Raw genomic sequence first — 23550 nt, forward strand, 5'->3', positions numbered from 1 at the left:
GGCTTTTCCTCATCACTGCAGTACAAGCATAAAATAAACATCATTTAAAACATTCATGCCATGCATAAAAATATAATATATATAAAGTATACATCATTTAAAATGGTCATACCATACAATTCGATAATCCTGTGTTACATTTATATATGAGGCATCTATCCACACACCCATGCTCTGACACAGCATAGCATACATTTAGCATCCTAACGCTAAATGTATGCTAGCAACAAACAAACCATTATCAGAATCAGAAATACTTTATTAATGCCGGAGGGTCGGTTGGGTGGGGGGGTGGGGGGTGGGGGGTATTTGTGTGTTACAATTGCTCCAACGAAAGAAAGCAACTCAAGAGCTGGGAAAAATAAAAAAAAAATAAACAATAAGTAAACAGTAAACAATGCTATGTAGTTATGTACCACATATGTACACAAATGTACAGAAATGTACAAGAGATTTACAAGGAAGTTACAATATTTCTGTTGGTCATGAAAAAATATAAATTGGAAAAGGAAATAGATTCAAATATGGTGTGTGACACTCAGAGGGTTGAATGGCCACAGGCAGGAATGTCCTCCTGTGGAGTTCTGTGGTGGATCTGGGTGGGATGAGTATCCTGCAGAAATCCACAGGAAATCTGGGTTGTATTTTTCTGTGTCCGGTGCTGTTATAAAAGCCAATAGTGTCAGAGCTCATCAATACTGCGGTCTTTAATCATTTAGTACCAGCTTTCAGTACCCATCCCTAAACAGAACTGTGTTGCATTGTCTCCTTATGTGTCCCTGATGGTATACCACATTAGAGACTACTTATGATATGTTTTCACTTTCAAGACATTGTGAAAAATAAATAGGACTTTTATGTTTTGTTTTGTTTGTTTTTTTCTTCTTGTTTGCTCAGAAAGCTGATTTAGATTTCACTCTGTGGTCAATGAATTTAAATACTACAATGAAGTGGCTGAAATTATGACAGGAAAACATTAAAATTGTTTTTAAAAATGAAATAAAACAAATATTAATATTAATAGCAGTGTTTTATGTGTCATTTTCTTTTGATCTGAGTGCTGACACAATACCTGTGTAAGTGTGAATGTAGTTCTAAGGAGGAATGATAGGAGTTGTTCAAATGTATAAATGACTTGACAGCTGTGTCTGAGAATCGAAGGTTCCTTTATAAAGGTGTTCTTTTCCTGCTAATTAAGAGAACAAATAAATTCACAGTGTTTTTTACATATCAAAAACAAAGAGACTCAGTAATTAACTGGAGATCGAAATTTGGACATGACAAACCTTTAATGTTATGAAAAATGAGTAAAATACTGATGTATTGCCTGGACTTCTTTTCTTTTCTTTCTTTTTCTGCTTTCAGTGCACAACAAATTAAGGAGAGGACTCTGTCAGTGTGATTATACATTCTTCTGAATGCAGTTTTATTTGAAGGCAAACAGTGAGTTATTGCTAAATTAACTCAACTTTTCAGTCAGCGACACGGATGCATTCATCTGAGATTAAATAAACGTATAGTGCGACATACAGCATCTTCAAATATGGATAAAATAGACTCAGGAGCATATTTAATATCTGATTTTCATTGTATAAATCCAGATATATGGTGTATTTCCGCTGTTTCCTAAAAAAAAATGTGAGCATATTATTATGTAAATGAATCACCTGATTTGGTCTGACATGAGATGGTGTGATCTGAAGGCGAGAAACGTGTGATTGCAAGTGTTTTCTTTAGTCAAAGAAGCTGAAAAGAAATTGTATATTTTTAAAAACATCAATAATCTACATGACTGTTGGTGGAGAGCGCTAACAATAGATAATTGCATGGAAGGCCTTGTTTGCACTGCCTGCAGGAAACACCAGCAACATACTAAAGTGTCTTGTAGTACATGGTTCGACTTCAAGGACATAAAAATGCTGCTGAAAACCAGGAGAGTTGAAAACAGAGGAGATTTATCTTCACAATGAGCAACTGGTAATGTGATTAGTCTAGTGTCTGACTGACTCAAACTTTTTAAGTAATCATTTTAATAGGCAAAACCTCAGCATTTATAGACCCACCTCTTTAATCATAATGATTCCCTGCTTTTCTCTGAATATTACAAGAATATTTGAGCATCTACTTTGGCTCTATAACAGTGATTAGTGTGTTTGACGGCTTTAAACAAAAATACTCAGCCTTTACGTTGAAGACATAACTGGCAGATGGTCTCTAAACAGAGCCATCTTTATGTCATTATGTGATGATTGTTGCCATATCGTGGTAATAAGGCACAAGTTTGTAGACTGCTTCAGAGGCTAAAGTCAGCTGAGAGAGTCATGGTGGTTCCACAGCGACAGATTTTCACAAAAAAAAGATGTCAAACATCAAAAAAAAAAAAAAAAAAGAAATCTTCTGGATATAACCCACACCCTTGCTGTCTATCTGTACACTCACTGTGTTCCAGACAGTCATATATTCTCCCAAATATTATTAATTCTGAGTCCGTTTTAGTACTCAATTTATTTTCACTATTAACTTTGGTGCGACTGCGCAGTTTTTTGGGGGTTTTTTTATGGGCTCAGCTGGCTGACAGGCAGCTGTCTGTACCGATAAGGCAGCAGCCGACACCAACTGTACTCCCAGTCATCATTGCCCATTTTTCTAACACCTTTGCTTGTGTATCCTCTTTTATTTGGACATTTTACCAGGGAGTATCTCACACTACTTTTTTTTTTTTTTTTCCTACTTGTCTTGTCCAGCGTTCTAACAGCAGAATGGTAGTCTGGTTCCTTTTGGTGCTGAACAAATTTGCTTTGCCAAGGGTAACTTCATAAAGTATATGAAGCGCCCTTTGATATTCTACTGTGTTTATTATGAGTTTTGTTGAACCACATTTCGATGCCGGACCTGACATGGGGGGTGGGGGTGGGGGGGGTAGAAGAAGGGGAGAGAACAAGAGAGAAGAAGGTGACGAAGACCCCCACAAGAATATTTGAACATCTACTTTGGCTCTACAACAATGATTAGTGTGTTTGACGGCTTTAAACCAAATACTCAGCCTTTAGGTTGAAGATATAACTGGCAGATGGTCTCCAAACAGAGCCATCTTTATGTCATTATGTGATGATTGTTGCCATATCGTGGTAATAAGGCACAAGTTTGTAGACTGCTTCAGATGCTAAAATCAGCTGAGAAAATCATGGTGGTTCCACAGTGACAGATTTTCACAAAAAAAGACGTCAAACATCAAAAAAAAAAAAAAAAAAAGAAAAGAAATCTTCTGGATATAACCCACACCCTTGCTGTCTTTCTATACACTCACTGTGTTCCAGACAGTCATATATTCTCCCAAATATTATTAATTCTGAGTCCGTTTTAGTACTCAATTTATTTTCACTATTAACTTTGGTGCGACTGCGCAGTTTTTTGGGGGTTTTTTTATGGGCTCAGCTGGCTGACAGGCAGCTGTCTGTACCGATAAGGCAGCAGCCGACACCAACTGTACTCCAAGTCATCATTGCCCATTTTTCTAACACCTTTGCTTGTGTATCCTCTTTAATTTGGACATTTTACCAGGGAGTATCTCACACTACTTTTTTTTTTTTTCCTACTTGTCTTGTGCAGCGTTCTAACAGCAGAATGGTAGTCTGGTTCCTTTTGGTGCTGAACAAATTTGCTTTGCCAAGGGTAACTTCATAAAGTATATGAAGCGCCCTTTGATATTCTATTGTGTTTATTATGAGTTTTATTGAACCACATTTCGATGCCGGACCTGACATGGGGGGGTGGGGGTGGGGCGGTAGAAGAAGGGGAGAGAACAAGAGAGAAGAAGGTGACGAAGACCCCCACAAGAATATTTGAACATCTACTTTGGCTCTACAACAATGATTAGTGTGTTTGACGGCTTTAAACCAAATACTCAGCCTTTAGGTTGAAGATATAACTGGCAGATGGTCTCCAAACAGAGCCATCTTTATGTCATTATGTGATGATTGTTGCCATATCGTGGTAATAAGGCACAAGTTTGTAGACTGCTTCAGATGCTAAAATCAGCTGAGAAAATCATGGTGGTTCCACAGTGACAGATTTTCACAAAAAAAAGACGTCAAACATCAAAAAAAAAAAAAAAAAAGAAAAGAAATCTTCTGGATATAACCCACACCCTTGCTGTCTTTCTATACACTCACTGTGTTCCAGACAGTCATATATTCTCCCAAATATTATTAATTCTGAGTCCGTTTTAGTACTCAATTTATTTTCACTATTAACTTTGGTGCGACTGCGCAGTTTTTGGGTGTTTTTTTTATGGGCTCAGCTGGCTGACAGGCAGCTGTCTGTACCGATAAGGCAGCAGCCGACACCAACTGTACTCCCAGTCATCATTGCCCATTTTTGTAACACCTTTGCTTGTGTATCCTCTTTAATTTGGACATTTTACCAGGGAGTATCTCACACTACTTTTTTTTTTTTTTCCTACTTGTCTTGTCCAGCATTCTAACAGCAGAATGGTAGTCTGGTTCCTTTTGGTGCTGAACAAATTTGCTTTGCCAAGGGTAACTTCATAAAGTATATGAAGCGCCCTTTGATATTCTACTGTGAATATTATGAGTTTTATTGAACCACATTTCGATGCCGGACCTGACATGGGGGGTGGGGGTGGGGGGGGTAGAAGAAGGGGAGAGAACAAGAGAGAAGAAGGTGACGAAGACCCCCACAAGAATATTTGAACATCTACTTTGGCTCTACAACAATGATTAGTGTGTTTGACGGCTTTAAACCAAATACTCAGCCTTTAGGTTGAAGATATAACTGGCAGATGGTCTCCAAACAGAGCCATCTTTATGTCATTATGTGATGATTGTTGCCATATCGTGGTAATAAGGCACAAGTTTGTAGACTGCTTCAGAGGTTAAAATCAGCTGAGAGAGTCATGGTGGTTCCACAGTGACAGATTTTCACAAAAAAAGACGTCAAACATCAAAAAAAAAAAAAAAAAAAAAAAAGAAATCTTCTGGATATAACCCACACCCTTGCTGTCTTGCTATACACTCACTGTGTTCCAGACAGTCATATATTCTCCCAAATATTATTAATTCTGAGTCCGTTTTAGTACTCAATTTATTTTCACTATTAACTTTGGTGCGACCGCGCAGTTGAATTCACACTGAACTTTGTTTCACAGCGTCCTTTACTGTTTAATTTACTGCAGAGCGAAGGCCCACAGGCGTTTATGACACCCAAAGACGTACACATTGCTGCTGCTTTTGTCTTTAGATCTTGTTAAAAACTGGCATTTCCAGTATTTTTTTATGATGTCTTCCAAATGGGGGACATGGGACCAGGACAACTAATAGAAAACAGTGTTTAATACTGTAAGGTTTCCTGCGGTACAGACCCCGTGCTACTAAATCACGTGGAACCATCTCTTTGGGAATGATATACAGTAACAGAACAAAATTTTGTCATGAGGCTCTGCTTTGCTTTATCCTCCACAGACTGAACTCTTATAAACTGTGTCATTATAACAAGGCCTTCCTTGTGTTCGTCCTCCTCAAATACCTCTGATACTGGAAGTCGCAAGTAGTCTAAGAAATCCCTTCAAGGAGCGAACTAGATATTTACTTCCAACTGCTGTGTTATGACTCTCTCAGCTCCTTGTCAGCGGCTCTACCTCTGTGATGCATGTTAAACATACACAGTCATAGACCAAAGGCTGTTGGTTATAATGGCTAATTATGTGCGGCGCGCTATATGGATGACTACTAATAGTTGATCATACAGCTAGTGAAGAACAATAAAAGGCAGTAATTGCTCATTCTCTGCCATTTACAGCCAGAAGCCTTGTTTGCATTCCAACAGGTTTTCATCAGCGTCGCGGCACATGACAACACCATCATCCTTTCTCACAAACGGCATAATTTCTCCATATACAGGGTGGGGAAGCAAAATTTACAATATTTTGAGGCAGGGATTGAAAGACAGTGTATGACCAATTAGTTTATTGAAAGTCATGAGAATTTATTTGCCACAAGAAAATTGACATAATAGAAAATGTTTTTATTCTATGTGTCCTCCTTCTTTCTCAATAACTGCCTTCACACACTTCCTGAAACTTGCGCAAGTGTTCCTCAAATATTCGGGTGACAACTTCTCCCATTCTTCTTTAATAGTATCTTCTAGACTTCCTCGTAATAGTTTTGCTCATAGTCATTCTCTTCTTTCCATTATAAACAGTCTTTATGGACACTCCAACTATTTTTGAAATCTCCTTTGGTGTGACGAGTGCATTCAGCAAATCACACACTCTTTGACGTTTGCTTTCCTGATTACTCGTATGGGCAAAAGTTTCTGAAAAGGTATGGATAATAGTGTTAGGTATGATTATGACATCAATATATGTTTGGTTTCAAAACAACTGACGTAGTGCCTGCTGAGAAAAAAACAACTAAATGTTCATTGTAAATTTTGCTTCCCCACCCTGTATATATATATGTAAGGGTAGAGACTGCGATCTGGTAGGATCGGCGATTCTACCAGTAGAGACTCCGATCGTAGTCTCTACCAGTAGAAACCCCGATCAGAGTCTCTACTGGTAGAAACTCCGATCCTGCCAGTAGAAGGGTTGGGGTTAGGGTTAGGGTTAGGATTGGAGTTTCTACCAGTAGAGACTCTGATCGGAGTCTCTACTGGTAGAATCGCCGATCCTACCAGATCACAGTCTCTACCCTGACATATACACTACTGGTCAAAAGTTTTAGAACACCCCAATTTTTCCAGTTTTGTATTGAAATTCAAGCAGTTCAAGTCCAATGAACAGCAGGAAATGGTACAAAGGTAAGCGGTGAACTGCCAGAGGTAAAAATAATAAAAAAAGGTAAGGTTAAACAAAACTGAAAAATAATGTACATTTTAGAATTATACAAAAAGGCGAACAGGAAATGGGTTCACAACTTAAAGCAGCTCTGCAGCAATGGAGGTTGATCAAGCCTCGAAAGTTGGTTTGATGGGTCGAGTTGCAGCAGAAAGCCATTGCTGAGACTTTAGAATAAGAAAAAGAGGCTTATCTGGGCCATGAAACAGCGCCAGTGGACTACTGAAGACTGGAAGAAGGTGTTATGGACTGATCAAACCTGCAACTGTTCAGTCTCAGTATCTTAACTGTGCTTGAAGCTGTTGTCCTGTGAGTGGCCTATCACACAGGCTGTTGACTGTCAGAAACTTGTCTTCTGATTCTGTTGTGGCTTTGGATCTGCCAGACCTCTTCCTGTCTGCATTTCCCAGTCCAGTTTCTGAGTGCCTTTGGATGGTGATGGAAACTGGACTTTACTGACACCTGGACTTTCTTGGACATTTCTCTGTAGGACAGACCTACATTTTTAGCTTACCAGCCGACAGGCCGTAAGCTATTGTCGTCATGCGGCATCCGTCGTCCGTTACAAAAATTTTAATCGTCTTCTTCTCCAAAACTACAATTCTGATTGACTTCAAACTTGGTATACAGCTTCTTTATGATGTTGTCAACAAAAGTTAGGGAAATTATTTCGATCCGGATCTGATTCTGGATTTGGTGCGAATTTGAAAAATTTCCCTGTTATAAGAGATAGGAAGAGGATCGATGCAATAACTCAGTAAATATAAATGATATCAACTTGAAATTTCTACAGTCCAGCCCTGATGGGGACATGACCAAAACATAATGTCCACATGCTGATCAGGATCTTCTTCTGGATCTGGGAACTTACGGAAAATTTAACATGGGCTCTTATGGGGAAAAAATTCAATTGTCTTTTTCTCCAAAACTCCATTTCTGATTGACTTCAAACTTGGTATACAGCTTCTGTATGATGATGTCAACACAAGGTAGTGGAATTATTTCGATCCGGATCTGATTCTGGATTTGGTGCCACTTTGAAAAATGTTCCCATTGTACCAGATAGGAAGTGGATTGATCCAATAAATCAGTAAATATCTATGATATCAAGTTGGAATTTGACTTTTTTACAGATCTGATTACAATATGACCAAAACATGGGCTATTTCTGTAATGTAATAAATACACATAACTGGGTGATAATAAATGGCATCTGGATACATTTCCCAAAGCTTTTCATTTGGCCAGTAAGCTACAGGGCCATTGGTCCTATTTTTAAGGGTTCTGATGCTCTGTCTTTCTTCTATCGTTAACTGCCTTTTCCTCGTTTCCATTTTTATAGTAACACACTACTTTCTGCAGTACAATACTGTTCAAATAATGCTCACAACGGTATGGTACCAAAGTGTGTTCCAATACTACTTTTCTGCAGACAGAGGGGGTTGGAAGGAATTCACAAACGTTGGGACACCTATAGGAATTGGTAGCACCAACTTTCCAGGCTTGATCATCCTCCATTGCTGCAGAATTGCTTTAAGTTGTTAACCCATTGTAATGGCGCTAGTACAGGCACAGAATCCAAATGCAGAACTCAGAGGCGGAATATAAAGTTCAAGGGATTTATTAGTCACAAACAGATGGAAAATGATAATGAGTGACACAATCTTGGGGATAATTGATGGAGGTTTCCTCTTCGGATTCGTCCTCCGGGCTGAGGACGTTAATCCCTTTCTCTGTACGGTTACCGGGGCCTTTTTCCCGACTAGGGAAAAGCAGAGGGAGATCAGGGACGGAAACAGGTCATACACAGGCAAGCTATCAAACAGGCGACAGGACATAAGGGTTGGACAAAAACTCATGTACCAGAAGTCAGGCAAGGCGATCAGAACCAGGGTAGCAGATGAGGCAGACAAAACCGACAGGGAGCAGGCAAAAACGGGTCAAAGACAGGTAATCAAACAGACAGACAAGAATCAGAACGCTGGTAAGAACTACGAGAGTTACAAACTGGCGTCTGATCAGGGGAAGAGACTGAGTTTAAATACACAAAAGGGAGGGAAGACAACTAGACACAGGTGGCACAAATCAGGGCGGAGACAGGTAATCAGGGGAAAGGTGAACATGATCCAGGAAGGGAAGTAAAGACGGCAGACAAGACACATGAGGGGAAACTTAACAAAATAAAACAGGAAGTGACAAACAAACATGAAAGACAGACAAGACCAGACTAGCGTCTGGCTGCAGGCATGACACCCATGTCTTGTTCGCCTTTTTGTATAATTCTGAAATGTACATTATTTTTCAGTTTTGTTTAACCTTACCTTTTTTTTTTTTTTTTTTTTTTTTTTTTACCTCTGGCAGTTCACCGCTTACCTTTGTACCATTTCCTGCTGTTCGTTGGACTTGAACTGCTTGAATTTCAATACAAAACTGGAAAAATTGGGGTGTTCTAAAACTTTTGACCGGTAGTGTATGTCTCTACAAATAAAGCTTGGGTGTGAATGTCCCATATGATGCACAGCTTTGCAAATCTGTACGGTTTGCACGTGTAATGAATGTCAGAAATAGAGATATTAAGATGGGGAAAACACAAAGAGCGAGGGAGAAAGAGTGATGACGCTCATGCAGGGGTTATGATTAATCTGCCAGTGTATCGCTGACACAGGTGCCATGACTCCCAGAATGAAGATAAACCTGTGGTTTTTGTCTAATAATGGCCGTTATAATTACTGATTCTGTAATCCAATCTGTCACAACTCTCATCCATAAAAGAAAATGTGAGTGGAGCTTTTTACTGCCCCCATTTGTTACTATTATAAGCTTCTATTTTTTCTTCCAGTACAAGTTGAAAACATTTTCACCCTAAAGTTTTCCTGCACTATTTCTTTTTTATCAGGGTGAAGTGAAAATAGGAGTGCTTGCAGGGCAGATAACTCCAGGGATTAAGCTGTTACCACACTTAATTAGCACATCTTGTCAGTGCTCAGGTGTATGAGAAATTCCCTTTAAAGTGATGAATTAGAGCAATCAGTCAAAAAGACTTCCCAAGTCAACCAACAGCAGAAACAACACCTCTCCACCGCTTCACATAGTCACGTCAACGGGTCCACCTTCCAACCCTGAGAGTTTGCACCACAGCTGAGCCCTTGATGCCTTAGAGTTATCGATGCTCTGTGCAGAATGATTAGGGTTAGCTTTCATTCCTAAGCAAAGAACATCAAAGTATAATGAGGAAGCGACTATTTAATTGACTGTTCTCACCAGTTCAACCAATCTCAGATACTGCAAACCCACAGCAACAGACACTGGACTGGACTGAAAAAAGAATCAGCTTAATCCAGTGTTTTTCAACCTTGGGGTTGGGACCTCATGTGGGGTCGCCTGAAATTCAAATGGGGTCGTCTGAAATTTCTAGTAATTGATTAAAAAAACAACAACAACAAAAAAACTTAATAAAAATATATTGTGAGTTTAGAGCACAGGTGTCAAACATGCGGCCCGGGGCCCAAGTCCGGCCCGCCAAAGGGTCCAGTTCGGCTCTTGAGATGAATTTGTGAAATGCTAAAATTCCACTAAGATATTATCAATCATTTTAGTTCAGGTTCCACATTCAGACCAATTCAATCTCAAATGGCTCAGACCAGTAAAATACTACCCAATAACCTATAAATACTCATAACTCCAAATTGTTCTCTTTGTAAATGTAAATATTTTCATATATTTACACTAAAACAAGATATAATTTCACAAAAAATGTGAATAACCTGAAATGTCTTAAGAGAAGTAAGTACATTTTTAACAAGATTCTGCCTGATATTAAATGTTGTGTGTATTTGTAGACTTACTGTGATCTGTAAGTTATAATGTACATGTGTAAATGATAAACTGAAGCATGATATTGTTAAAATTACACTTATTTTTTCAGTTTGATCATGTTATTCATAATGTTTGAAAGGATTGTTTGTAGATGTAAACATTTTCATAATGTAATTTTACTTTTTTCACTCTAAAAAATAGAGAAAAGTTTGGAGTTGACATTATTTATATATTATTATTTTACAATTTTACTGGTTCGGCCCACTTCAGATCAAATTTAGCTGGAAGTGGCCCCTGAACTAAAATGAGTTTAACACCCCTGGTTTAGAGAGACAATCCCAATGCATAAAAGACATGATAAATTCTGAAGCTAAAACTGCAGCACTGTGGTACTGTTTATCTTTCAAATGTTCATTGTGGTCAGTTTCAGATGCTGCAGCTCTTTCATAATTCATAATCTGAGTTCTTGTTTGTTCAGTATTAATTGTCAGCCTTGTAAATCCAAGCTGGACTGACTGTACATATCCTGACCAAGGAAAATCAAATTCTCACTTTGTGCAGTAATCTACACCTGGGTTTTCTGCCTCCGTCCAGAATAATATACATTATATGGGCTAAATGTCTTGTAAAATTAACGTTTATTTGAATTATAGTATAGCAAATTACATGATCAAAAACAAATTAATTTTAGTTAAAAAAAAAAAAAAAAAAGGTTCTGTTTTGAATGTCTGGGGTCGCCAGAAATTTGTGATGTTACAATGGGGTCACGAGCCGAAAAAGGTTGGAAACGACTGACTTAATCTCGAACTTTAAGTGTTTATTTATTTAACCTTTATTTACCCAGGCAAGCAATTAAGAACAGATTCTTATTTACAAATGAAAAATGCAAATGATAATATTCTTTATTTTCTTTGTGAGGTGAAAAACATCTGATAATAAGTTGAATCCGAGTCTGTCCTGATGAATTTCAGTCACTCTGTAGTTGCAGTAGACTACTACCCTTTTAAGGCTGCCATTATAACAGGTGTCTTCATGTGTTCTTTGCAATAAAAGTGTCAGAAAATGTCTTTTTTGCCACCTTTTGCACCTTTGTTTTCAGGAAGAACTAAACTTTCAATATCTTCCCATTAATTGTCATTATTATAAATAATAAATGTGTGTTTTAGTAAGAAAGAAAAAACAGACTTCAAGTTTTTAACATATTTATTATCAGAAACAACTGTAAATGTCCATAACAAAACTTTTTGAGATTGCAGAAGTAAACTTTGAAATATTTTACATGTGCTCAAACATGCTTTTTGGTCGTGAACATTCAGTATCCATATTGCGGCTTCATATTTTTTTTATCATTTCCAATGCGAAGTCTCTGAAACAGTCCCACACTGCTGCTGCAAATTGTTATACAGTGTTGGAAAGCTCAGGATCTCAGCTTTCCAAAACTGTTTGAATTTTGTAAATAGCACAAAGTTCAGGAGTTACAGTAATTTGAATGCTGTAAGTATAAGTGTTAGTGCAAAATGTAGCACCGGTGAGAAAGCTGTTGTTAAAGGGTTAAAAATATGGAGCCATTCTGGGACCTTGAGTTTTCTACATGAAAAAATTAAATGTGAAACTGAAAATTCAAGTTTTGATCTTGAATTTTGAAAAATACAAAAATATATTCAAATTAAAAATACGTGTATGAAAAGTTTTTCTTTCCAGGTTAAATAAAATTTTGAAAAGAGGTCATGACACGCACATTCAGTGACTAAAAGGTGTGCAGGATCTGAAAGATGAAAGTGGATGAAAGAATCAGATAAATATAATTTTGATTCACTTCAGTAATTCTTTTGAGTAAATTATTTATTTTCAGTTTTCACTTTGATATATATTTTAATATTTGAGGTTTTATTTTTTTCAGTTTAAGGTTTTATCTTTTCAGATTTGGATCTTTCACTTTTAGATCTTTTTTTCCAGTTTCATATCTCTTTTTTTTGCGTGCAACATTTTTGGCCCTGATGTGGTGGTGGGGGGGTGTGGAATCATGAGTGACAGCATTAGAAAAAGGCTAAGGGACCTTCCCCCCTCATGTTGCCTTCAGGGTAAGTAGAAACTAAAACAATTCAGACTCAGCACTTTATAGCAGTGTTTTTCAACCTTGGGGTTGGGACCCCATGTGGGGTCGCCTGGAATTCCAATGGGGTCAGATGAAATTTCTTGTAATTGATAAAAAAACAAACAAACAAAAAAAAACTTACCAATAAAAAAATATATGGTGAGTTGGCTGAAGCACTGTGGTACTGTTTATCTTTCAAATGTTCATTGTGGTCAGTTTCAGATGCTGCAGCTCTTTCATAATTCATAGTTTGAGTTACTGTTTGTTCAGTATTAATTTTCAGCCTTGTAAATCCAAGCTGGACTGACTGTACATATCCTGACCAAGGAAAATCAAATTCTGACTTTGTGCAGTAATCTACACCTGGCTTCTCTGCCTCCATCCATAATAATATACATTATATAGACTAAATCTCCTCTAAAATTAACGTTTATTTGCAACATAGTGTAGCAAACTATTATATGATCAAAAACAAATTAATTTTAGCCAAAAACAAAAAAAGTTTCAGTTTTGAATGTCTGGGGTCGCCAGAAATTTGTGATGTTAAAATGGGTTCATGAGCCAAAAAAGGTTGGGAATCAGTACTTTATATATATGGCAGTAAAAAAAAAAAAAAAAAAAAAAAAAAAACAAACTGATGCCACTGACAAACTTACATTTTAAAAGCAGTTTTACACAGTACTGAGCACCATTTGCAGTACAAAAGTGATAAATTATGCCAGATTGAGCAGATAAACAGCCACACATTAAGTACCTGATATTTCCGATTTTCACATAGCACAGTGAACGCAGCGTACTGACCGCTTGCATACATGATGTCTGGTCCACCTGCTGGGGTCAGCACACAGGTAAGAAATGATAAATAACTCTAAATATGTTTACTAAATATTATACTGAAGGGCCATTTTATGAAAACATACAATTTTTGTGAAGTTTTTAGATGGCTAATTTCTCAAAGCAGCAAATTAAGCATAGAGCTAACAGTAGCATTAAGTAGCCTAGCCAAAACAGGAGCAGGCACTGAGTGAAAAGATATGACAAGAAAAAATAAGATTTGAAACTGTAAAAACTAAGATCTGAATCTGAAAAGATAAAACCACCAACTGAAAAAAATAAACTTACTTTTTTTAATTCAAATTTTTATTCAGAACATTCTCATAAGATGTTATACAAGACATCAGTAGTCCAAAGTACACTGTTCTCTATTTTTTTTTTTTTTTTTTGTAAAGAAAAAAGGGTATCAATAATGCTCATGAAAGGAAGAAAAAGAAAGAGAAGGGAAAAAAGTTAAAAAAAAAAAAAAAAAAAAAAAAAAAAAAAAAAAAAGGATAATAATAGTGATATTAACAAGTTTGTACACAGCCAATTACACTTTTAGGACATAAGACAAAGAAAATTATGCATAAATAGATATATATGTCTACACACAAAGTAGCACTTATAGTAATTGTACAAATAGAAAAAAAAAAGTAAAATAAAGTAAATCAGTATGTGAAATGGATAATAATAATGATATTAACAAGTTTGTACACATAGCCAATCACACTTTTAGGACATAAGACAAAGAAAATTCTGCATAAATAGATATGTATGTATACACTAGGGATGCAAATTATCGATTAATTCATTAATCATTAGTTGGTTGACCTTATCGATCAATTGATTAATTGATAAGCAGTGATTTTCCTGAAAATTTTCCTGAGTTTCTCTTTCAGTAGGGTCTATAAGAATAAAAGCTAAACATTATTTATATACTTCTCAAAAAAAGCATGTCATATTCCTTAATGATTGATTTATTGTACCACTGGATACAGTACAGGCAATGACATTTATGGAGTAGACTTAAAGAAATTCTGCAGAGAAATTCAATAAAATAAATGGATCTGAAGAGGGGCAGTTTACAAGAAACGGGCATTTCTGGCTTTGCATCCCTAGCTGACATGGCAAGTAACCGACAATTAATAATTTAATTGAGCAAATTCTTATTGACAATTAATTGATAGCTGATTAATTGTTTACATCCCTAGTATACACATAAAGTAGTATTTATAGTCATAGTGTAAAACCTCAAATATTAAAATATATATGAACGTGAAAAATGAAGATAATGTATTCAAAATAATTACTGAAGTGAATCAAAATTATATTTAACCTAAAAAAAAAACAAAAAAAAAAACCATACACTTATTTTTAATTTGAATACATTGTTGTATTTTTCAAAACTTGATTTTTCAGTTTCAGTTTTTTTTTTTTTATGTACAAAACTTATGTCTCCATATAAATGCTCTATTGATAAATTGTTATGCAGCAATTTGTGAACCACGTATCATATCTGAAAAATACTCACAACACACAAATAAATGTAAGTTTTCTTGCAGATGATTTCTATTTTCACATATCTATTACTATAAAGTACTTTCAGAGGCCAGTCTTTCACTATTCAAGTGTTTATTGTCACTGCCCCGTCCCCCGCTGCAGAGCCTTGTCCAGCACATTTCCAAAGTGTACGCGTGCATGACATTTTCTTTGTCCACCGTGTATACAAAGCTGTTTGCCAGTTGCCAGTCCTGCCACTGATGGATGCTGTTTTCTCAGGGTTGTTAGTGCTTTTCTAATTGTTATGCAGGAACAGCAATTAGGCACAAACAAGTCTCAAGGTCAAATGTAATGGCGTCCTTTATAAACAAGACATCAACAGACTGCGCCTTGAAATACAATGGTTTTTATAGTAATAAAAGCAACGGCCTAGGCCTGATAAGACTTTGGCGCACTGTAGCAGGGATTTGATGGCACTGAGTTGAATACTAACAGCAGAGATTTCCAATATTGCATGCTGCGTTTAACTTGGCTTTTTCTTCTGAGTTCATAGACCGCAAAGTAAAGAATAAAGCAGATTATATTTAAAGTTGTTTTCATCGGGCTATGTCAGCAATGCTAACTTGAGCTAATTGTAAGAGGTAAACAGGGTCACAGCTCCTATTGAGCCGATTGGCTGTGATTCGGCTTATTGTTTTTCCACTGCTTTTATTCAGCGTGTCACCTTGGGGAACATCTCACCTTAATTCACAGTGATAAACGTGAATGGATGTGCCCACTGAGTGCAAGAATAAAAAAAATTAAAAAAAAATTATCATAGCTTCTTCAGTTTTCTTTGCCCACTTGAAAATTCTACAGCAAAGGCAGTAGCAATGGGACCTGTCAGAATATCCATCATCGTTGTCAGAAAAAAAAAAAAAAAATCACATCTGTATTCATCAATAGGCACGGGGCAAAATGTGAACCTGCTTACCATCTCTCATGGGCTGCTTTTAAGGGTCACTCTTAAAAAGTCAAAGACAGATCCTGAATGCTGAGATAAAAATGGTATTGTTCTACATTCAGTGACTTTAAGACATAGTACGGTCTTTTACAGTGTTTTTTTTTTTTTTTTTTTTTTACAGAATAATAGTCCCCAGTGGAAATATCTTTGTCTAAGTCCACTAGAAATGGCTGTTATTTAATTTATTTGCACAAAATAAAACAGCAATAGAAAAAACAACAACATTCAAACAAGTAACAAAATTGTGCAGGAGATGTTAGAAGCCAAAAAGAAGGCTTATATGAATACCTCCCATGAAATGAACAATACACACACAAAAAAAAAGAATTAAAAAATACAATATAACTGAAATAATAAACTAAAGTAAAAACAATAAAAATGTAATCCACATTACAAATCATCAAATACAAATCAAGTGATACACAGCCTTACATTTTTCCATGAATTAAAGTCCTTTTCAGATGCTTTTTAAACAATGATAAAGTAGATGTTGATTGAAGTTCAGATCGTAGATTATTCCACAGATTTGGTCCACGATATTTCAGAGAATACTGACAGACTGAAGTTCGGCAGTGCGGAAGATAAAATTTGCTTGAAAATCGTGTCGGAAAGTTGTGAATAACAGAAGACAACATAAAGAAATTGTGAAAAACTTTAGGAAGAATATGAGTTAAGTGAACATGAACATGAAGACAGGTCTGGTAAACGTTCACATCAAAAACTGAGAGAAGATTGAATTTTTTGAAAGGAGGAGCAGATGAGTCGAGTCTCTTAGAAAAACTGATCATTACCTCCGCCAAGGAGGTTATGTTTTTGCCAGGGTTTGTTTGTTTGTCTGTTTGTTTGTCTGTCCGTTAGTGTGCAACATAACTCAAAAAGCTATGGACAGATTTTGATGAAATTTTCAGGGTTTGTTGGAAATGGGATAAGGAAGAAATGATTAAATTTTGGTGGTGATCGGGGGTGGGGGTGGGGGGCGCAGACCAGAAAATTTCATCAAAATCTGTCCATGACTCTTTGAGTTATGTTGCACACTAACGGACAGACAAACAAACAAACAGACAGACAAACAAACCCTGGCAAAAACATAACCTCCTTGGCATGGGGGGGCCCACGGGGGGGGGGGGGTGGCGGCACTGATCAGCCTTGGCAGAGGTCTGCGCTTTCCGAGTGCTTCTAGTTCTTAAAAATTTCTTTTGAATTAAGAGAATCTTATTGAGATACGTGGGACAGGTTGCCGCCCAAACAGTATTGCAATAAATAATGTCAGGATAAATTAAGCAATAATAAAAAGTCAAGAAACAAGAATGATTTATCAATGAACAAACTCTTTTCAAAATGCCAATTATTCATGTTATTCAGATCAGACGTATGTAATCTGTTGTACTGACTGGTTATGCAGCAGTTTTCATTTGCAGATGTTTTCTTGGTTTGCATCGTTTTTTTTTATGTGCAGAGCATTTAATGATTATGCATTTGTTTTTGTTTTTTGCAGCGCATTTTTTCATTTGCGCCACGCTCCTCTTTTTGTACCACATTTAGACTTGTGTTTGAGTTTGTGAATTTGCATTGTTTCTGTACTTGCAGCTGTTTTCTCTTAACTGAGACGCATTGGGCCGTTGCGATGTGTTTATCCCTCGTCAGCCACCGTAGTAAGGCATTACTAAATAATTTTCAATAATATTTTACTCAGTACATGTTAAATAGCGCTTGCATTACAACACATTTTCCACCCATAATTTAATTGCTCAAATGAGAAAAAAAAAAACAAAACAAAACAGCAAGACCGTGAGACCTTAAAGCTATATCGTATGATGTGGCATTTTTACACTTTTCTTTTGTCATCTTAAAATGCTCCTAATAAGTGTGTGTCAAACTAAAATGGAAAAGAAATCCACCAGGTATTGAAACTCAAAAATGTTTAATTCTCATATATTTCTGATAAAAGTCTGACCAATCATTTTAGTCGGTCCGAATAAAATAATTGGCCGAACCTGAATGAGCCTCCTGTCAATCATCCATTACGGCCGTCCAGCATCCGATCCATTATCGCCACCTCACATCCGATATGTGTCCCTCTGAATCTGACGCTTCATTCGCGCTGCTTCTCCTGTTACTGACCACAGTCTACTGTCTAGGATGTGTTTGGATAGAACTGACATGCACATGTGGAAGGGAAAAAACGGATTTATGAACAGAAACGACAACTGAGGGGCACAAACGGGAGTCTGATGAATGAAGGTTGGAGATAAAAGTCCGGAAGTCAGCCGTACTGGACTGAACAGGTCTGCATAAAGCTCAGCTTTTATGACGGTGGGACTCATACAGGTACATGTACATGGTGTCACACAATGTAAGATGATGTAGGATGATAATTGAATGGACTATGAAACTTCAAATGTCCACGGAAAATTCGCGGAGGCCGCGCGTTCACAGTGTGCGCGCCCATCCCCTGGGCACTGCAGTGAAGACCCTGACCCAGTACTGCACAGACCAGGTCTACTGATGGAACAGGAGCCGCGGGCCTGCAGCAGGTGGATGACGCATCTGATTACTGAGGGAGGGGTCCGCGGACACGCCAAAACGGACCGGATCTCCGCCTCTGCTTCCTCCTCTGTTTTCATCGCGCATCAGATTAGAGGAGGAGGAGCCTCAGAGGTCAGGCAGAGGGAAGTGGGCGGGGCTTTGGAGAGAGGCGGGTTGTTCATGTTCAGACTTCTGCTAAGTGCTGTGAGAAATGCCACATCGGTAGGTAGAGCTTTAAGGAATCAAAAATGCGTTTGTAAAGTTCTATTTCTGGTTGGTGTTCAGCTAATGGGTGAAGATGGCAGAAGACAGCACATTGGCCAAATGGACGTATGCGCATTACTAACCCTAAAAGCTCATTTATGCTCTACGTTAAAGATGCAGATGGATATGGACGGAGTGTTCTGTCCATCCCCTGTGTATATTGCGTGCGAAATTCTGTACATTTTCAGGGACTTTGCAGATGCGTACCCAAATGGACTAAACACAGCAGTAACACCGAGAACTTTGGAGGCAGTACTGAGATTTGAACAGAATAATTTCCATAAATACTGGAACTTTTCAAAGAGCAACTGTGTGAATTAGCAAAAAAACTACAGACATATTTATGACAACTACCCTTTTCAATATCAACGTTAGTATCCACATTAGTAAAACCTCCTCTGTCATCGCCATGTTTGTTATTATTGACTTTCTTCTTCTTCTCAAAAAAACTTTACTCTTCTTCCTGGTATTCTGCCAGTATGGTAATTAAGAGCAGCGTCCTCTGGTGGTCTGATTGAGAAACACTCATTCCAACGTACAGGACGCATGACAATGTTTGAAACGGATGTACCTATTTACGTACGTAAAGCGAGCATAAATGGGCCTTTAGCCTGCTTTCAAGAAGTTAATTAGCATGACCCCTGTGATCAGCAACGACAAGATAAACTAACGTGTCTATGACAAGTTAGAATTCTTTTTTTTTTTTTTTTTTTCCTACTTGTCTTGTCCAGCATCCTAACAGCAGAATGGTAGTCTGGCTGCTGAACAAATTTGCTTTGCCAAGGGTAACTCCATAAAGTATATGAAGCTCCCCTTGATATTCTACTGTGTTTATTATGCGTTTTGTTGAACCACATTTCGATGCCAGATCTGACATGGGGGGGGGGGTTGAAGGAAAGAGAGCAAGTGAGAAGAAGGTGGCGAAGACCCCCACAAGGAAGTATCAACAATACAAACAGTAACAACCATGGTGATAATTCTAATGGTAAAAATAACTACAACCAGAACTGAGTAAACTGGGCAGAAGAGAGAAAAAACACAAAACAAACAAAACTACAAAAAAATACAATATAATACATAAGACCTATTAAATGATGAATATAAGAAAAGAATGCATGAACAAAATATCATATACCACGTTTGCACAAATAATACCTGTAACAAATAACTAGTTAGAGTTACTAGTGACTAGTTAGAATTCTTTATCAGTTACGAATTTAACTACTGGCATCCTCTGCTCCGCGCCCCCCTGTTTGAACATGTAAAATTTTTTAAAAAATACCAGTGTTTCTGTTGGGATTCGGACATTGTAGACCGTAGTGGAGCACAAAGTTATGTGTCCCAAGGCTCAAGTATATCTTGTATTGAAGGGGGGGGGGGGGCATTTATAACGAGAGTCTGTATGTAACTCACAAGTAATACAGGAGTCATGTAACGCATTACAGTTCTGAGACAGTTATACTGTAAGGTAAGGAATTACTTTTAAATAACAAGAACAAGTAATCTGTAATAATAATAATCTATAGCGCTTTTCAAGGCACCCAAAGCACTTTACATTATTGACCCATTATTCATTCTCTCTCACATTCACACTGTGGTGGTGGTAAACTACTTTAGTAGCCACTTCTGCCCTGGAGCAGACTGACGGACTGACGGCAGACAGACAGACGGAAGTGTGGCTGCAAATTCGCGCCAAACGGCACCGAACATTCATACCCACTAAAATTTGCTTAGAGGTCTTATTTCTGTCTATGTGCATAAGAAATCAATAGAAGTGAATCCCCAAAGGAACTTTGTGTTGGTAAATGCAAGTTATGCAAATTTACAGGATTTCAGTTCTGTTGCAACATGTTGATGATCATATGAACTATGTTTTCAGCTCAAAAATGTCCAGTTTCATCACAATTAATGCTATATTTTCATGTCACAAATGGCCAAGTTATATTTGAACTGAATTTACCTGAAAAATAAATATTCTATTCTTTTACATTCCCCAATTTTTCTTACAAGATTCTATCCTACATATCACGTTTTATTTTTACAGGTTCAATATGGAGTATGGTGCTGATCCATCCTGCTTATGTTATGCCAATACATACATTAAGAATGTCACACGTCACTTTTTAAATCAACAGTTTTCTAATAACAAGAATTTTTATAAAGAAATAACAATTCTATATTGTTATTTCCTCTTTAGTATGATGATAAACTACACAATAAATAATTCTGATCCTAGTTTTTGCACAGGGATCATTTGTGGAAACAGTGACGTGGCTGCTGAGCATCAGTATGATGGGATCTGGAACAACCATGTCACATCCGTCCACTGCCACATTTTGTGTTTTTGTGTCAGCTGTTATTGTTTTAGATCCACAATACTAACATTTATGAATAAGAGGAGAATTAGCAAAAGTAAGTCTATAAGTTTATTCCTAATAAAGTACTGGTACTGACCAGAGCATCATGGGTAATGTCACGTCCGTCCACCAGCAAAAGTTTTCACATACGCGTGCTATTCCAAATCCAGTATTTCTGAAAATAGAGCTTCCACTGTCAGATAATATCAGTAGTCTGTGCACAAATGTATTAGCATTATTTCAACACAGTTCTATGCATTTCTTACAACTTATTTTTTATTTTTTTTGACAAAAATAGCCACTCATTTGACCCCTTAAGTAAATTTTAGCTGATATGCATTCATACATGTGAGTAACACTGGAGGCAAGGAGGGTGAAGTGTCTTGCCCAAGGACACAACTGACTGACTAGGACAGAGCAGGGTTTAAACTGCCAACCCTTTGGTTATTGGACAACCCACTCTACCTCCTGAGCCATGGCTGCCCCTGTATGTATTACAGTTTGGAAGTAACTTACACAACAGTGCTTGTTTATGATTTTGCAAATGCTTTCTTTCAGTTTGACCTCTGGGTTCGTTTCAGAATTTCCGAGCTCAGAAGGTTATTTTTCAACTTCACAACTATTTGCGTCAAAAGGCCCGACACAGACCGAGATGGTGAATCTGATTAAAGCTTTAGTCAACAACCATACTGCTATTTCAGGAGGAAATTCAGTAATTTGCTTGAGAGACAAAAAAAAAAAAAAAACAACAAAAGACAGAGGATAAGAGGGAAGATGAAGAAACACTGAGTGAGATTTTTCTCGAACCACTTCCTTTGCTCTGCAGCAGAAAACGAAACAAACAAATTAGAAGTAACCTCGGTGGAAGGGTCAGGCTTCAGCTACAATCTTCCCGCTATCAGTTTGAGAAAAGAGGCCACTTTGCATTCTGGGGCGTTTGTCTCCCTTGAGCAAAACATAAAGTCAAATGGCCACAGAATGATTTCCCTACCCTGACCTCTACAAAGATGATACCTACTCGCAGCACGCAATTACTGTGTTATTGACTTGCAAAACAATGTTCTTGCGGCATCTTTCAGCGACTAAACAAGGAAGAATGAGGATCACATATGGAATTAGATGTAGAGGCACCAAATATATTGTTCCGTTTTTCACATCTACAAGTAAAATCCTTCACTTAATATCAGATATACTAGTCATTTATTTACCGAAAGATAGAGGTCGACTCAGTTTTAGATGCTGATATGATAATGAATTCAAACAGAAAAAAAAAACAAAAACTGATAATTGCATTTTAATTACCTGATATCTCTGCCCCATAAAAAAACACAATAATTAAATCAATAAATACGTAAATCTTCAAACTGCACCAGGTGATGTTTGAGGTGGGGACATAAATTAGCCCATGTGTTACTGCCTTCAGTTGTCATGTTTTCACGGCATAATTCACACAACGCTCTGCTTGGATAAGTGTCTCCTCCTGCAAATGAAGCCGTTTTGCAAGGTTGAAGCACATTATTTCAGGAATTTAATCTTTGCTGTTGATTTTCATTTCTTCTGATGATGACTGAGTCAGAGGACAGTGGTGGAAATTACTTAGATCAGTGGTTCTCCAACATTTTACAGTGGAGTACCTCCTGAAATATACCTTGAAATATACCTGAAATATACTTTTTTATCCATGTACCCCCAACTCTCGCTTCAGCATTTTTGATTGAAAAAAATTAGGCAAAATTTGTTCCTGTGGCAAAGGTGTTTATATTTTTCAAACTTTGTGAACAAACAACATATATTTAACTGTAATGCATGTACAGTATTTTTTTTTTCTTTTTTTAGAAAAGCACAACACGTTTTTAAAGTAAATTTTGTGTGCAAAATATAAACTGAAAAGTGCCCTCTTTCATTGAGAAGAAAAATAAATAAATTGATCATTAATTGATAAATGAACCTTTCATCAACAAAACAAAAAAAAATAGCTTCTCAAATAAACTCATTTTGATCAATATAAAACAGAAATGTTCTTAAACAAGATGAATGACAATACAACTACTAGCCTATATGAATGTATTTATTGTGTTTTATATTTCAGCATTAATTCTCATTATTTATTTTGTAGTCAGTACATGATGACTTATTTAATGTATTTTTCCCCAAAAAATTTCAAGTACCCCCTGGGCTTCTTCCAAGTGCCCCTGGGGGTACGCATACCCGACTTCGAGAACCCCTGGCTTGGAGCTGCACAATATATTGTTTGAGCATCATCATCGCAATGTACGTGTACGCAATAGTCACATCTCAGGTCCTGGAATGTAGGAGG

This window comes from Sphaeramia orbicularis, chromosome 20, assembly GCF_902148855.1.
Source record: "Sphaeramia orbicularis chromosome 20, fSphaOr1.1, whole genome shotgun sequence".
Taxonomy (NCBI): Eukaryota; Metazoa; Chordata; class Actinopteri; order Kurtiformes; family Apogonidae; genus Sphaeramia; species Sphaeramia orbicularis.